This window comes from Dromiciops gliroides, chromosome 1 (assembly GCF_019393635.1).
Source record: "Dromiciops gliroides isolate mDroGli1 chromosome 1, mDroGli1.pri, whole genome shotgun sequence".
NCBI lineage: Eukaryota > Metazoa > Chordata > Mammalia > Microbiotheria > Microbiotheriidae > Dromiciops > Dromiciops gliroides.
In genome coordinates, this window is record NC_057861.1 from 14,862,348 (window position 1) to 14,879,056 (window position 16,709).

General features: G+C 42.9%; 1 protein-coding gene across 3 annotated transcripts in view; it reads right to left on the bottom strand.

Annotated features, from left to right (window-relative positions):
• Positions 1 to 16,709, bottom strand: part of GRK3 (G protein-coupled receptor kinase 3) — a 185,321-nt gene that overhangs the window by 103,500 nt on the left and 65,112 nt on the right. The gene's annotated exons all lie outside the window — the stretch shown is intronic.

The following is a 16,709-nucleotide window of genomic DNA, read 5'->3' on the forward strand; positions in this document are numbered from 1 at the left end:
CAACAGTGGACAGAGATTCCCTTCCCAGGTTTCGATTTTGCCTTCACATAATTTTCATCATTACATCAGTACTTTCTGCTTACAGCATGGTACAGTACAGTACAGTAGAAAAGCTCTTGGTTTGTAGTGTTGTCTAATATGTAGCACCAAAACATGAGGCCCAATGAGGCAAGCAGGCACGCCGACACCAGACACAGGCCTGAGGGGTCTGAACTGCCAGCAAGTTTTTCTGTACTTAACCAATAGAGTAACTAGAACTTTTATCCATGGTAAGAGGGGATAAGAAAAATACAAGTTAAAAAAATAAAACTACAAACAGTGCAAAGCACATTCTGCACACCATGTGAAATGTCCTGGTGCAAAATGTGCTTATCGATGTTCTTAAGAAAATGAATAGTCATTTGCCCTCCATTTCCAGTGCTTAACGCTGGAGCAGAGGCAACAGTAGGGACTATGAGGAGAGGAAAAGGAACTGCAGAGGTTCGAGGACCACTTATCTGCCAGGAGAGAAAGCAGAGAATAATGGAAAGAGACCTGGACTTAGAGTCAAGAAGACCTGAGTTCAAATCCCAAGTCAAACACTTCCTAGTCATGTGACCCTGCTCTGCCTACCTCAGTTCCCTCATTTGTGAAAAGAAGGGGTTGTGTCTAAGGTCCTCTACAGCTCTAAATCTGGGGCCCTTGATCTCTAAGGTCCTTAATTCCCTTAGAAAGATGTCGATCATAACCTCTCCATACCTGCCCCTCCTAGGTGACTCATGCCCATCCACGAATGCAGCAGGGAAGGTCTGCTCCCCTCCCCACCCAAGCCAGAGGCCTTCTTCCATTTCTCTTGACAGCTCCAGCATATCAGCGAAGTACCTGCCCGGCCACCTGTCATCCCTCCCCTCATCACAGAAAGAGCCCAGCTTCTTTTTCTACTGAACGTCTCCCCGTCATTTTTTCTTTGAAGTTTCATATGGGGTTCCATGTTGCAATCTGCTCATACTCCCCAGGAATCCCTCCATCGGATTTTACACTTCTCAGAGACTTGTCTTATTTCTATGGGGCAACACTGGCCATTCCTGGAATCTACTCTCTTTTTAATGTCACTTCTTGGAGTCCCCAAATTCCTTCAAGATACAGCTCAAAGGACGTAACCTCCCCCACAACTCTGCAGAAGTGGGAACCCATGAGTATGAAAAACTACATAGAAAGTGAGACTTCTTTGATATATTGGTTTGTTTCACAGAACTTATTTTTGTTGTTATTCCTCTCTCAGAGGACATAGGGAATGAGAAATGTCAAATTTATAAGAACAAGAGCCATTCCCCAATTAATAAAAAGTCTAAAGACATGGACAGGCACTTCTCAAGGTAAGAACCTGAATTATCTATAACCATACTTTTTAAAAAGGCTCCAAATTTCTAATAATTAGAAAAAAACAAGTTAAAACAATTCTGAGATTACACCAAACACCTATCAGATTGGCAAAAAAATGACAAATGCTGGATGGCCTACAGGAAAACAGGCACCACTATTGGTGGAGCTGTGAATAGCTGGAGCCATGCTGGAAAGCAATTTGGAATGATATACAAAAAGTTACTGAATAGTACATGCCCATTGAGGCCAGCTATGCCAATGGGAGACCTATACCCAAAAAGAGATCACAGATTAAGGAAAAGGTCCTATATGTAAAAAATATTTATAGTTCATCATTCAATAAGCGGGTACTATGCTAAGCTCTGGGAATACAAAGAAAGCTAAGCTAAAAGAGGGCCTCTGACCTCAAGGAACTCATAATCTAATAGGAGAGACAACATGCGAACAACTATGTATGAACAAGCAATATGCAAGAAATAGGAATTAATCATAGAAAGAAGTTGCTAAAATCAAAAGAATCATGTTCCAGGAACATCAAGGAGAAGGAGGCCACAAAGGCAAGGGGAGTAAGAAGATGGGAAAGCATATTATTTCTTTTGTTTTGGGTGCTGTTGTTTTTTTTTTCTATTTTGAGGTTTTGCATCACTGCTCTGATTCTTTCTCTTGTAACAGGATTAATGCAGAAATAGGATTAATGTTATTATGTGTATATATATATGTGTGTATATATATATCTATATGTATATGTATAGAGATATATAGATATAACCTATATCAGATTACCTGCTGTCTAGGGGAGGGAGGGAGAAAAATCTGAAATTGTAAAGCATGTATAAACAAAAGTTGAGAACTATCTTTACATGTAACGGAAAAAATAAAATATCTCATCAATATCAAAAAAAAAAAAAGAAGAAGATGGGAAAGGTAGCGAGAGCTAGGTTAGAAAGGGCTTCGAAGGCCAAACAGAGGGTTTTACATTTGATCCGGACTGTCAATGTGAGCCACTGAAGTTTACTGAGTATGGAGATGATATGACTGGCTGATGGCTGAATGCAGGACAGACCAGAATGGGTAGAGACCACTGTAGTCAGCAGCTCAGGCATGAGGAGATGAGAGCATGCCCCAGGATGGTGTCAGTAACAGAGGAGGGATGTTACAGACATCAAACTGACAGGATTGGATATGGGGGGTGAGAGAGCATAAAGCCTGCAAGCCTGGGGGAATGGAGTCCTTGAGAGGAATAGGGGAATTTGGGAAGGGAAGAAAGCAAAGGAAAAAAAGATGGTGAGTTCCATTTTGGACAAGGTGAGTTTATGATGTTTATAAATTTGAAATGTCTAAAATGCAGTTGGAGATGACTGAGTGAAAAGAGCCCATCGGCACTCTTCTCAGAGCCCTAAAGACAGAGTGAGTTTGGTTTCAAGCCCCACAACCTTGTTGCCTGAGCTTCCCAGCAGGGGGCCAGTGGCACATGAGGCTCTGAGGGGCCAAGGCCCTGGGACTTAGGCCCAAGCAGGGCCTGGAACAGGGCCTGCGCTTCGTGGGAGCCCAGCCAGGCTGGGAGTTCACCTTGAGGGGCCCAAGGTGATCCCCACATGACCCTGATGTTCAAACCCCGATTTAAGTTTTGTTTCTTGACAAGTTATTTATGGTTATGTGTGTTCACACAGCCCTGTTCTAGTGAAAAATGGACATTCTTTCCCAGAATAAGATTATGGCCTAGTGTCACAATCTGATTGGCTGACTGCTGCAATCTGACTGGTCATTACAGTTACCATATATGGGAGGTTGGTAAAATATGCTGTAATTGGTTGTTTCTGTAATGCTGTATGGATTGTAATACTGTAATTTGATTGGTTGAGGGAAACCCTTGGTGGGTGTAAATTAAGGTACTGGATCTCACTTCAGTGCACTTGCTGGCACATTCAGAAGAGTGCCCATCTTTGAAGATGATGCCTTCACCCACGAGAGAGAGCGCGCCCAAGTGAGCACATCACTCCAAAGTAGAGTTCAGAAGTTCTACATTAGAGAGAGGGGAGGGGGAGAGAGAGAGAGAGAGAGAGACAGACAGACAGACAGACAGACAGACAGACAGACAGACAGACAGACAGACAGACAGACACGGAGGAGAGAGAGAGAGAGAGAGAAAGAAAAGAACTAGAGAAGAACCTGTGGCTGGTTCACTCCAGGTCCCTGGCACGAGAGAGAAGCCTCTAAGGGTCTAGATGCCTTCCTCCATCCCTAGGGGTGGCTCTCACACACTGCTCAAAGCTAATGGGCTAGGAACATTCAACTCCATTGATTGACATGACTTGGGGGGTGGTCCAGGTGAGTGTCCCTCCCCTAGGTAGTCAGAAAGGCCCATCTGCAGGTTCTTCCCAGGCTGGGGGGGGGGGAGAGAGGGGCGGGCAGTTTCTGGGTTTCTCCTAGAAATCCATTATTAACCATGATTTCCTCACATATAGCACCTCCTACGTGTCAGCCACTGTGCTAAGTTCTTTCTACAAACATTACCTCACTGGATCCTCACAACCACCCTGTGGATTAAGATGCTGTTATTATTCCCATTTTACATTTGGAGAAAATGAGGCAAACAAAGGTTAAGTGGTTCATCCAGGTCACACAGTAAATAATTGATACTGGATCTGAATTCAAGTCTTCCTGACTCAGGGCTCAGCACTCTATCCACTGCATAACACAGCTGCCCTAATACCCAGATAAGAGGCTGGACATTAGTAGAGTGGTAAAGGTTGAATACATAGATTTGAGAACCATTAGCACAGGGATGGCCATTGAATTCAGGGGGGAGCTGAGGAAATCACCAAATGGAATTTTATAGAGAGAGACAAGAAAAAGGCCCGAGGCAGATGTCATGCTTAGGGGCATAAGTAGCTGAAGATCCAGCAAAGGAAACTGAGAGGTGATCTCAGATAAGCAGGAGACCCAGAAATGAACAGTGTCCCAAAAGCTGAGAGAGAAGAGAGTAACAAGGAAAAGAAGGTGATCAAGAGGGTCAGAGGCTGCAGAGAAATCAATAAGGATGAAGATGGAGAAAAGGCCATCAGCAATTAAGAGATCACTGGCAGCTTTGAAGAGAACTACTTTCAGTGGAAGGAGGAGACTGCAGAGTTAAGAGAGTGAGAGGAGAGAACGCAGTAGCACCAATCGTTGATGACCTTCTCAATGAATTTAGGCAGGAAATGAATGAGAAAGCTATCAGGGATGGACGGATCAAGTGAGTTGGGGAGACGTCTGTAGAGAAGAGAGAAGCAATCAGCGAACAGGGTGAGAGTGAAGGCCATAGTGGGACAATGTGTTGGATCAGAGGGGATGGAAAAGGAACACTTGTGGAGTGTATGGTTTTGCTTTGGCAAGAAGGGTCACCTCTTGAGAGGGAAACAACTCCTGCTCAATAATTCTCTGGAACTCAGTGGTGGTGATGTGTCAAAGGCTCATGTATTGTCATTCTCGTGAGAATAGTCACCCAGTGTGCAAAGAATGGGGGCTCACAGGCCCTGTTTTAACCTCTAGTCCCTAACGGGAATAGACCCTCCCCTTTTTCATCACTGGATCCAATTACTCAAGGGTTACAATCTACACACAAAACTAACTAACCAGAAAGCATTATTCCTAACCCTAATTTCCATAATTATTCTTTGGGTTCTTAGCCAATGAGGGAGGAGACACAGGAACATGTCCTCAATCTTCCCTTATATGGACACAGCCCAGGAGAGGACCTAATGGAGACCATCTCAGGGCTTCTTGAACCATGGGATCTTGTTTACTGGAGGGGAAGGAGAGGAACTCAGACCTTTGTCCTCAAGCAGATCTGGAGGAGTATAATTTGAATGATGACTGTTATATCCTTATTGAGAGGAGACCATTCCCCATTTCCTCACACCTCTTCATATGAGACAAAGGTGAAGGAAATGATAGTGTCAGAAGGCATCTGAGTGATGTGAGATGGGGAGAGGGGATGAGTGGGGGATCTCAGAGAATTCAATAAAACAGAACATAATGCCTTTGGCTAAGAAGGTGGGGGGAGTCATGGGAAGTTTAAGAAGGGATGAAATGGTTTGGAAGTGCTGAGGAGAGTGGGATAGTGAGTTGATAAGGGAGCTAGACAAGGACTGCCTTCAGAACAAATCTGTGGTGAACCCAGTCCGAATGGTTTGCTGATTTTTCTCCACCATTGTTCAGCAGCCCACGGGAAGAAGCTATGGCAGCAGACGGTGGGGATGCTCCCAGGCCAAGCTCTGGTAAGGAACAATTGGGAACCTGATAAGAAAGCAAAGGAATCAGGGGAAAAAACAGCAGAGAGCTGAACTGCTTCGCTATGGAGTCAAGATGTGGCCAGGAGGACAGTGTAGCTAGTAAAGACCTGGGAGAGAACTCAGGGGGCAAGGGACTGGATGTCATGAGGAAGATGAAGAGCAGAGTGTGAGGTGGAAATGCAGAGGCAGGAAACCAACAGGTAATGACCGCAGAAGGGATTTCTGGGGGCAGCGAGGTGGCGCAGTGGATAGAGCACCAGCCCTGGAGTCAGGAGGACCTGAGTTCAACTCCAGCCTCAGACACTTGACACTTACTAGCTGTGTGACCCTGGGCAAGTCACTTAACCCTCATTGCCCCACAAAAAACAAAAACAAAAAAAGAGAGATTTCTGAGACAGCCGTCTCTTGGTGTAGCCTTTGGGGAAGAGGCATTGCATTGGGACTGGGAAGTCAGAGTGGAGTCTACTAAGAGGCAGAAGTTAAGAGTGTTCCAGGTGTGAGGGACAGCCAAAACGGAAGCTTGGCACAAAAGAAGGGAATGGACTACTACACATGAGCCACTGAGAGAGGCCAGCTTAGCTGGATCCAGGAGTGAAGTGGAATGAGGCTGGAAAGTGATTGTGGGGACCAGGAGGAGAGTCTAGACACAACAGGAAGCCACAGTATAAATGGGAGGTGTCACTGTTATGAACAGAACACTAAGCCAGGTGAATATCTGTAAAACTGCCCCCACATGTTCAATCAATCAACATTTATTAAGCACCTTCCATGTTCAAGGCACCATGCTAAGTACTGAGGATACAACAATGAGCAAAAGACAAGTCTCTACTCTCAAGGAGCTTACAATCTAATTGTTAGTTATTTTGATGCTACATATAAACTTTGTATCTCAGTTTTAATAGATTATCAGAAGAGCCATAATAGATGTCAGGGCTACTAATTTCATTGAAAATTCACAGTGCTTTAAAAATCATTATGTTTTTCTGAAGAAAAATCTAAAAAGCTGGAATATTACTTAAAGCAAGCCTTAAGGTAGAGTTCTCAATTCTGGAATAAATACAGCATAATGGAAATGCTAATACAATTTAACTGAAGAAAATGTTTCCAGACACCACTGTAATTAAGCCTAATTCTAAAACAAAAAGAGAAAAAAGGCAGCTTTATGTAGCAAATTAAAGTATTCTCTTCCAACAGCCTAAAAAGTATGTCCCAACAATTTATATAAAATACACATGACTTTCACTTAATATATTTCAATGTAGAAAAGCCTTTGGATTAAAATAAACAGCTAACAATCACACAATTCACTTATTTATCTGAATTTCCCTTCCATTGCTAAAAATCACACACAAAAAATCCCCCTTTGATTTCCTGTCATATAACGCTATTAAGTAGGTACAATGATAGTTTCTATTTCCCACATCTCTCTTCTATCACCGAGCTAATATTCGATGGGAATACATTGTTAAACATCTTCTCTGAGGTTCTGATTTACGCCCCCCCCCAAAAAGAAAAGAAACTAGATCATATTCTGGCTTTTTTCACATTAGATCTTTGAGCAATATGTTTGACAATTAAAATTGGGGCTTTCGATGATGTCTCTGTGATGCTTCCAAATTCCAAAGTTCTAAAAATTCTGTAGAATGCCATTCAATAAGAAAGGAAAACAAGGACAAAGCTGAGGAAACGGACCTGCTGCTGTGAATCCAGGGCCAAATGGGCCAGCTCTCTAATATTCTGAATCACAACAGCTCAGAGATAGAAGGAACCGCAGCACCAGCCCACCCAAGCCACGTCTGACCAAGACTCCCCCGCACAATACACCAAACAAATCCTCATCTAGCCACCATTTAGGCCCAGTGCCCCCCCCTCCCCGCCAAGGCAAGGAAGCCCCTTCTGCTCCAGGGTAGCCCTGCCTCCTTCTGGGGAGCCTTCCCCTGCCTCTGGCTGGCATGCAGAGGAGGGTGTCCCAGCCAAGCAGTTCTTTGTGCCCCTCCAGGTTCTACTTCAGATTTTGTATATTTCTCCACCAAGAGTACCACCAGCTCCCACTTTTCAGCTTCCTTTACTATGTCTTCTTGCCCTGGTAGAATGGAAGCTCCTTGAAGGTAGGTCTGTCTGTCCTTCTGCTTGCATGTGTTTAGCACTGTGCCTGGCACACGCTAAGTGCTTAATAAATGCTGGTTGGCTTGACTTGACTCTAGGTTTTAAGCAGTTTTCCCTCATGATAAATACTGTATTAAGCTACATTTTTAGAAAATGTCTCCTCCCCCCCCCTTCCTGCTCTTAGTTCTGCCCTCTGGGGCTAAGTAGACAGATTCCAACCTCTCCTCCACATGACTCAGGCTGTCCCTTTAAGTCTTCTCTTCTCCAGAAGAAAGGTTTCCAGTTCCTTCCCTACGTCCTGGCAGTTTCCAGTCCCCTCATCAGCCTGGTCCCTCTTCCTTTGGATGTATTCCAGTTAGTTAACATCCTTCCTAAAATACGGTACCCAGAATTCAACAAAAAAGTCCAGCTATAATTGGAACAGCCCAGAGATCACTCCATGGCCAATCTTAGATATGAGGCTTCTCTTAATCGGGCATAAAGTCACATTAACATTTTTGGCTAATCTATCCCATTGCTGACTTGGATTGGACCCAGTACATTAAAACTACCATTCTTTTCAGTTAAACTAAGCTAAGGCCTCTGCCTCTGCCATGGTGGACTGAGGAATGCTGTTTTTCTGAACCTGAATATAGAGGACTTCCCATTTATCTCTAAACTTCACTAAGAAAATGGAGGACATGAAGTTTTCAGATGCTACCTATAGCCATGTGGGAAAAAAAATGCTCTAACTCACTATTGATTTGGGGGATTCAAGTCAAAACAATTCTGGGTACTACCTGATACCTACTGGATTGGATAACAGGACAGCAGAGGAAAATAACAAATGTTGTAGGGGATATGGGGAAAATGAGATATTAATACACTCTTGGTAAGGTTGTAAACATTCTGCAGAGCAATTTGGAGCTATGGCCAAAGGGCTGTAGAACCATACATGCTCTTTCATCTAGTAATACCACTACTAGGTTGGTATCCAAAAAGAGATTAAAAAAAAAGTTGAATTCAAAATTGGGGAGATGCCCATCAATTGGGGAATCACTGAAAAATTGTAGGATGAGATTATGGTGGAACACTATTATGCTATAAGAAATGATGAGCAGGATGCTATTAGAAAAACCTGGAAAGTCTTACATGAACTGATACATAATGAAATTGTACTGTATACAAAATAACAGCAATATTGTAAGATGATCTGCTGTGAATGACTTAGTTATTTTTAGCAATACAATGATCCAAGACAATTCTGAAGGACTTATGAAAAGTGCAATTCATTAGGACATCTAGGTGGCACAGTGGATAAAGCACTGGCCTTGGATTCAGGAGGACCAGTGAAATGTACTGTGTACAAAGTAACAGCAATATTGTAAGATGATATTTTCAGCAATACAATGATCGAAGACAACTCTGAAGGACTGATAACGCTATCCATGCCCAGAGAAAGAACTGATGGTGTCTGAATACAGATTGAAGCATACTTTTTTTTTACTTTATTTTTCTTGGGTTTTTTGTTTCTGTTCACAACCTAACTAATTTGGAAATGTTTTGCATGGCTACACATGTATAACTTATTATGGGGGGGGGGCGGGATGAGGAGGGAGGAAGGAAGAGAATTTGGAACACAGTTTTTTAAATGAATGTTAAAAATTGTTTTTACATGTAATTGGGGAAAAACAAAATTCTAAATAAACAAAAGAATTTCACAGATTTTAGCTAAAAAACAAAAAAGAATCCTTGAAGGTGCATAATGCCTTAGAAAAACACACATCAGTATTTTCTATATTCTACTGTACTTCTCTAGTCCACAACTCCCCAATCACACTTTAACCTTCTCCTGGCCATACTGGAGTGCTGAGGCAACCAATGTGGCCCTTAATTCCACTGCAGCCCAACAGGTGCACCATTCTAGCCTTCTCTCTACTGGTCCCCCTCTAGTCACACAGGACAATCCCCAGGGTGAAAGGGATATTCTCAGTTAATTATTTTTTTTTAATGGGGCAATGAGGGTTTAGTGACTTGCCCAGGGTCACACAGCTAATAAGTGTCAAGTGTCTGAGGCCAGATTTGAAATCAGGTCCTTCTGAATCCAGAGCCAGTGCTCTATCCACTGCACCACCTAGCTGCCCCCTGAGTTACTCTTATATTCAGTAATGTGGGCCATGATGAAGGGCATCGTTAGCCAAGTCATAGAGGAAGGGTGAGAGGTGTGTCCTTAGCTCCCTGTTTTCCTTGCCAACATCACAATTAATAATGACCTTAGTGAGAACTGTGTCCCTTACAGTGGCCTAGTTAATAGCTAAAGCAAAAGATAATTTTTTTTTAAAGTAAGAATCATTTTTATTTATAGTTTGGGGTTCTCAATTTTTATCCCTCCCTCTTGTCCTCATGAAGCTCTCACTCTCCTGATTTACACTATTTAAGTGGAGCTGGGAAGAAGGGCAAAGGTTGCCAACATCACTTGGTAAAGAAGAGTAAGGAAACCACATGCAGTTTGGAAGTTCACACCCTATTTTACCTTTGAAATGTGCAGAACCACAGAAAGGACCTTAAAAGTCAACTCCTCCAATTCCCTCCTTCAACAGCTGAAGAAAGGGAAGCTTCAAAAAGAGAAATGACTTGTCCAAGATCATGATGCCAATGAGTAACAGAAAAAACTAAAACTCAGATCTCCTGATTTTGAGGGCCCAGCACTCTTTCCACTATACCAGTCTGTTGCTGGATATAAACCAAAATTTTTGCCGTATCTGAAATGGACAAAAAAGGCAATATTTATACATTTACATTATTGTGTTGTGAGAAAATTACTAATAATGGGGGTTGCTGAGAGAGCCTGGCCTGACCTTACTTAAGGTCAGCCCAGAGTCAGGAAGTTACCTCACTCAAAACATCACCTACCTGAAAGTCTTGTTCCAGCCAGAGGATCTGTTCTCTAAACTCTGACCTCAGCACGTTCTACTCATGGACTGCCCTCAAGTCCTGTGAACCAATGGATTTGAGTGAAGCTAGCCAATTGGCTTTGAACAATGTGTATGGGCAGGCTCTGCTCCTTCCTGACCTCAGCAAACTTACACAGAGACTCGCTCTCTTTGGGCCCAGGAACTAGAGCAGAGCAGACACAGCCCTCTAGGGTTCCCCATTTTCTCTCTTCTCTCTCTTCTTTTTCTCTTCTTTTTCCCAGCTAGGCTTTCCTATCTTTCAGAACCATGTGCACTCTCTTTACTAATATTTAATATACTTTAATAAATGCTTAATGCCCCAAAACTGGTGCAGTAGCCACTAATTTCTAAGTAACAAATATATGATAAACCCCAGCTAATTTTCCCTACACTTGGGACAGAAATAGGGCAACCACATATAGGGTTTTTTGGGTTGTTTTGTTTTGTTTTGTTTTGTTTTGTTTTGTTTTGCTTTGCTGAGGCAATTGGGGTTAAGTGACTTGTCCAGGGTCACACAGCTAGTAAGTGTCAAGTGTCTAAAGCTGGATTTGAACTCAGGTCCTCCTAAATCCAGGGCCAGTGCTTTATCCACTGTGCCACCTAGCTGCCCCCCAAATATAGTTTTAGTCGCCACAGTGTACAGTTTATGTTTAACATATAATGCAATACTTAAAATAAAGTTGTTTTAATTTTACCTTATCATAAATAGAATTTCCCCATATTAATTAAAATTTGCAAAGAGAAAAACTTTACAAATGAAATTCTATTGATGGCAAGTCATTTGATAAAACCAGAGTCTCTTCCACTTAAATTCAAAATGTACAAGATATATTGGAGAGCAAGGAGATTAAATCAGTTACAGAAGTTAATTCAGACTATACACTGGAAGGACAAACAATGAAACTGAAGCCTAAATACTTTGACTACCACATAAGAAAACAGGACCCACGGGTAAAGACCCTGATGTTGGGAAAGCCTGAAGGCAACAGAAGGGAACCACAGAAGATGAGATGGAGAGAAAGTGTCATGGAAGCAAAGAATATAAGCTTGAACAGACTTTGGGAGAGGGTGGAAGACAGCAGGGCCTGGAGCGCTGTCGTCCGGGGGCCATGAAGAGTGAGACACAAATAAACCACCACCACCACCACCACCACCGGCCATATTCAAGTGCTGATAAAGCCAGCTCAGTAACTGGGAAGCCATTAACTGTTCATTTGGGTGAGAGATGCCCGTTAGGACATGTCATAAGTCTAAGCAGTGATGAAAGCCAAGGGAGAACCTGGCCCCCAGCCTCTGGCTCCTACACGGGAAGGAGCCAAAGGGACTGAGGACAGGAGGAGACAAATCCATAGGCCCAGCCAAATACCGCGAGGCTCCTTTCAGGATTTTCCAAGCATTTTATTGCAATTCCACAGCAAAGTGAAGGCTCCTGGCAGCCCCACAACAATACTTGTTCTCTGTGCCTATCAGAGCTTGCCAGGTTCTTGCCAGATTTTCACTTATTTCTATATGCATCTGTTAGGAGTCAAGTCACACAGATAGGAAAAATAAGAAATCATTAAGTAAAACTCAAAGTAATTTTAAATTCATATTAAAAATGTCAATAGTCTTTTCTAAAGACTTTGTGTAAGATAAAGGCTTCAGGTTCCAGTGGAAGAGCAAGACTGAACTTTTATTAGACCTGTGTTCGAATCCTGTCATTTATTAACTGGGCAACCTTGTGCAAGTCACTAAAACACTGACCCATTTCAATGACCAAGCATTATTCTGACAGAAAGGTGAAGTAGTCAAGATGCTGAATTTCCATTCTCAGACAGATGGAATTTATTATATACTTTCAAAGAAAAGAAAGCTGTACAAAATAGAGATTCCAAGTCTCACAGACACTCCTTTTCTGCTCTACAATGTATATGATAATACTCTTTCATGTGTGGGGACCAATTTTTAATTGGGGAGTGCTAGCTAAGCGGCTTGCCGCAATATTGGGGCAAGGAAGGAGACTGGCAGCCTCCCTCAAAACAGAATAAGATTTATTTTAACAAGAACGAACTTAAAAAAAAAAAAACACAAACAGGATCAGTAGGATCAAGGGAAAGGAAATAAAATGGGGAAAGGGAAATTATAATACCTGAAAAAATACCACCACCCAGGAATCAGCTGAAAATACGCAGCAGAACGCCTGTCGCTTTCCAGTTTCCACCTAGAATGCCCAATTCTCCTCCCCCAAACCTAGAAACACCCCACACAGCCCCAGCCAATGGGATGGCCACTCTGACAGTCACATGACTGCCCTCACTAGGCTTCCAATCATTATAATTTTTCCAGGCCCATGTAGGCGTCGGTGAGTGGTGATGATGTGAGGTGCCAGAGCCCTGGAAATGGCTACAACCAGTGGGTAGAGCATCGTGTGGTTTGGGGAGCCCCAGGCCAGTGAACACAGAGGCATAAAAACCTCAAATAACAATTAATTCTTTACACATTTAATCTCAGAATTTTTAAAAAGTAAAATTCTAAAGAAAGATAGAAAAATTAACAATTCCACCCATTAGTGTATCTGTCCTCCAACATTTTCCATTTTCTGTTTTTTTCATCTTCACAAATCTGATAGAAATGAGGTGGAACCTTAGAGTTGTTTTTTATTTTTATTTCCTTACTTGGATTTAGATTCTGAGCATTCTTCATACTCTGAATGTATATGGAATCAATTAGTCAACAAGCTTTTGGGGGAGGCAATGAGGGTTAAGTGACTTGCCTAGGGTCACACAGCTAGTAAGTGTCAAGTGCCTAAGGCCGGATTTGAACTCAGGTCCTCCTGAATACAAGGTGGGTGCTTTACCCACTGCACCACCTAGCTGCCCCCAGTCAACAGGCTTTTATTAACCATTTACAATGTGCCCGGCACTGAGCTAAGGGCTAGCAATATCAGAATGGTCAAAATAGTCCCTTCCTCCAAAAAGTTAACATTCAAAAGAGAAAAACAAATATAAAAGTGATCAGGGCCATACAGTTTAGGTGGAAGATAATATCCAAGGGGAAGTCACTAGGAGCGGAGCAAGGAGGGAGTCAGGAAAAAGGTCTCCTGCAGAAAGTGGGATTTGTGCTGAGTCTGGAAGGAAGGAAGGGTTGGAATCGAGGCAGTGGAAGTGGGAGGGAGAGCATTGTGATCACCAGGGCAAAGGCCTTGAAATGGAGGGTGAAGAGGCATGCTTGAGAAGCCACCAGTGGATCCGTGCAGCTGGCCTGCAGTATCTAAGAGAGGGGCACCAGTAAGAAGTCTTTAAAGGAAGGAAGGGGCCGGGTTACAACAAACTCATTGAATGAAACACCACCCAGAGCAGAGAGATGAAAATCCAGCAAAGGAGACTGAGGAGGCGAGTCAGACAGGCAGGGGGAGAGCCAGGAAAGAGGGTACCCCAAAAACCCTGGACAGGGCAGAGTACCCAGGAGATGGGGGAAAGGGCCAAAGAATGGAAGAAGGAGCAAGCCTGAGAAAGTGCCCTTAGCTCTGGCAATTAAGACATCATTGGTAACTTGGTAGAAGGAAGAATAAGCAGTCAGGAAACCAGAGGGCAAGTGAGTAAGGAGAGACAGAAGTGGAACCAAGGTCAGACAGCTTCACCAGGCAGTTTAGGTGGCACAGTGGATAGAGCGCTGGACCTAGAGTCAGGAAGACCTCCCTCAATTCAAATGTGGCCTTAGACACTTATGTGCTATGTGACTCTGAGTGAGTCACAACCTCTATCTGACTCAGTCTCCCCATCTCAAAAATAAAGATAATATTATCACCCACCTCGCAGGATTGTTGTGCATATAAAATGAGGTAGCATATGTAAAGAGCCTGTTACTTAAGCCTTAGAGTACTAAATAAATGCAAGCTCTCAGCAGCAGCAAGGAGTTTATCCAAGAAGGAAGGAAGGAAGGAAGGAGGGAGGGAGAGAAAGAGAGAGAGAGAGAGAGAGAGAGAGAGAGAGAGAGAGAGAGAGAGAGAGAGAGAAAGAGGATGCTAGCTAACCTGGATGGTCAGATCAATCGATGTTGTTTTAAAGAGGAAGGAGAGGGGCAGCTAGGTGGTGCAGTGGATAAAGCACTGGCCCTGGATTCAGGAGTACCTGAGTTCAAATCCAGCCTCAGACACTTGACACTTACTAGCTGTGTGACCCTGGGCAAGTCACTTAACCCCCATTGCCCCACCAAAAAAAAAAAAAAAAAGAGGAAGGAGGGAAAAGGAAGAGACATGGGCATGTTTATAGGCAGCAGGGAAGGAGCTTATACATAGGGACAAAGTGAATATTACAGAAAGTTTGGCTGACTGGTGGTATGTCCAGGAGAAGACAGGGAGGATGGGATCAAGGTGAAAATGGAGGGGCTTACTTTAGAAAGGACAGTAGCTTTATGGCCACCTCTTCTCCTGACATAGAAGGGAGGGAAGAGATAGAATCTCAGTGACGTGAGATGAGGAAGAGAAAGAAAGGAACTACCTTTGATTGATCTGCCTCGATATTTTGAGTGAAGTAAGAGACAAGTAAGCTCCTAAGTGCAGAGGGCTGGGATAGGAGGAGCTGTGGGAGGTTTGAGGAGACAAGAAACTTTGTAACAATTTCTGTAGAAAGTGAGAGCGCCAATCAGTTAAGGAGCAGTAAAATGACTTACCAGGGGTTCCAGGTCAAGCAATCCAAAAGAAAGCATTAAAGCACTGATGAGCCAGAGGAAGGATCACAAATAATTTAACAGCCATTACAATAAAAGAGCAGAGAGGTTGGAATGTGACATTCCAGAAGACAAAGGATATGTAGGCTTACAGCCAAGAACATCTAACCCAGCAAAACTGAGTATAATCAATCCTAGTGGGAAGATATGGATCTTTAATAAAATAGAGGACTTGGGGGCAGCTAGGTGGCACAGTGGATAAAGACCTGGCCCTGGATTCAGGAGGGCCCAAGTTCAAATCCAGCCTCAGACACTTGACACCAGCTGAGTAACCCTGGGCAAGTCACTTAACCCTCACTGCCCCGCAAAAAATAAAATAAAATAAAATAGAGGACTTCCAAACATTGCTGATTTAAAAAAAAAAAAAAAGACCAGAGCTGTGTAGAAACTTTGAAGTTCAAACACAGGAATTGAGAGTAATATACAAAGATAGACACCAATGAACAACCATAAGAGACCAAACAAGGATAAATTGCTTACCAATAAACTGATACATGTGTTCTTCTGAACCCTACTATCAGTTGTCATAGAAAGATTAGATTAATAGAGGGTGGCTAATTAGTCAGAAGGCCTGGTAGTGGTTCTTTTATGTCTTTATGTTCTTAAAAGAATAATTCAGGCTTTGTGTTGGAAAGCAGAAGAGGAATGCACCTGAAGGTGGAGGAAGGGAAAGAAATGATAGGGGAAATTATCTCACATAATCAGAGTGCTCAAGGAGACCCCTATCCAAAAAAAGAGGAGAGCTGGGGAGAGTGGCTGTCATTTGAACCTCTCAGCTAAACTGATGAAAGGAGGGAAAAATACACGAGTAGAATTCAGTTCAGAAATGCATTCTACTCAACAGGGAAATAGGAAAGAAAGGAGAGAAGGGGGAATTAAAGGGAGGGTAGGTTGAAGATGGGATTGAGGGGCAGCTAGGTGGTGCAGTGGATAAAGCACTGGCCCTGGATTCAGAAGGACCTGAGTTCAAATCTGGCCTCAGACACTTGACACTAGCTGTGTGACCCTGGGCAAGTCACTTGACCCTCATTGCCCCACCCCCAAAAAAAATTAGAAGAAGAAGATGGGATTGGTCCTATGCAAAACAAACTCTAAGAACATAAAAACTCTGATGGACATAAAAAATATGTATAGCTCTTTTTAAGGTGGCAAAGAATGAAAATCTGAGGAATGGCTGAACAAGCAATGCTATATACATGAGATGGGAAACTGTCGTGTTATAGGAAATGATGAAGGGCATGGTTTCAGAAGAACCTTAGATGACTCATATGAAGTGAAGCTAGAACGAGGAGAACCATTTATAGGATACCAACAATATGGTAAAGAC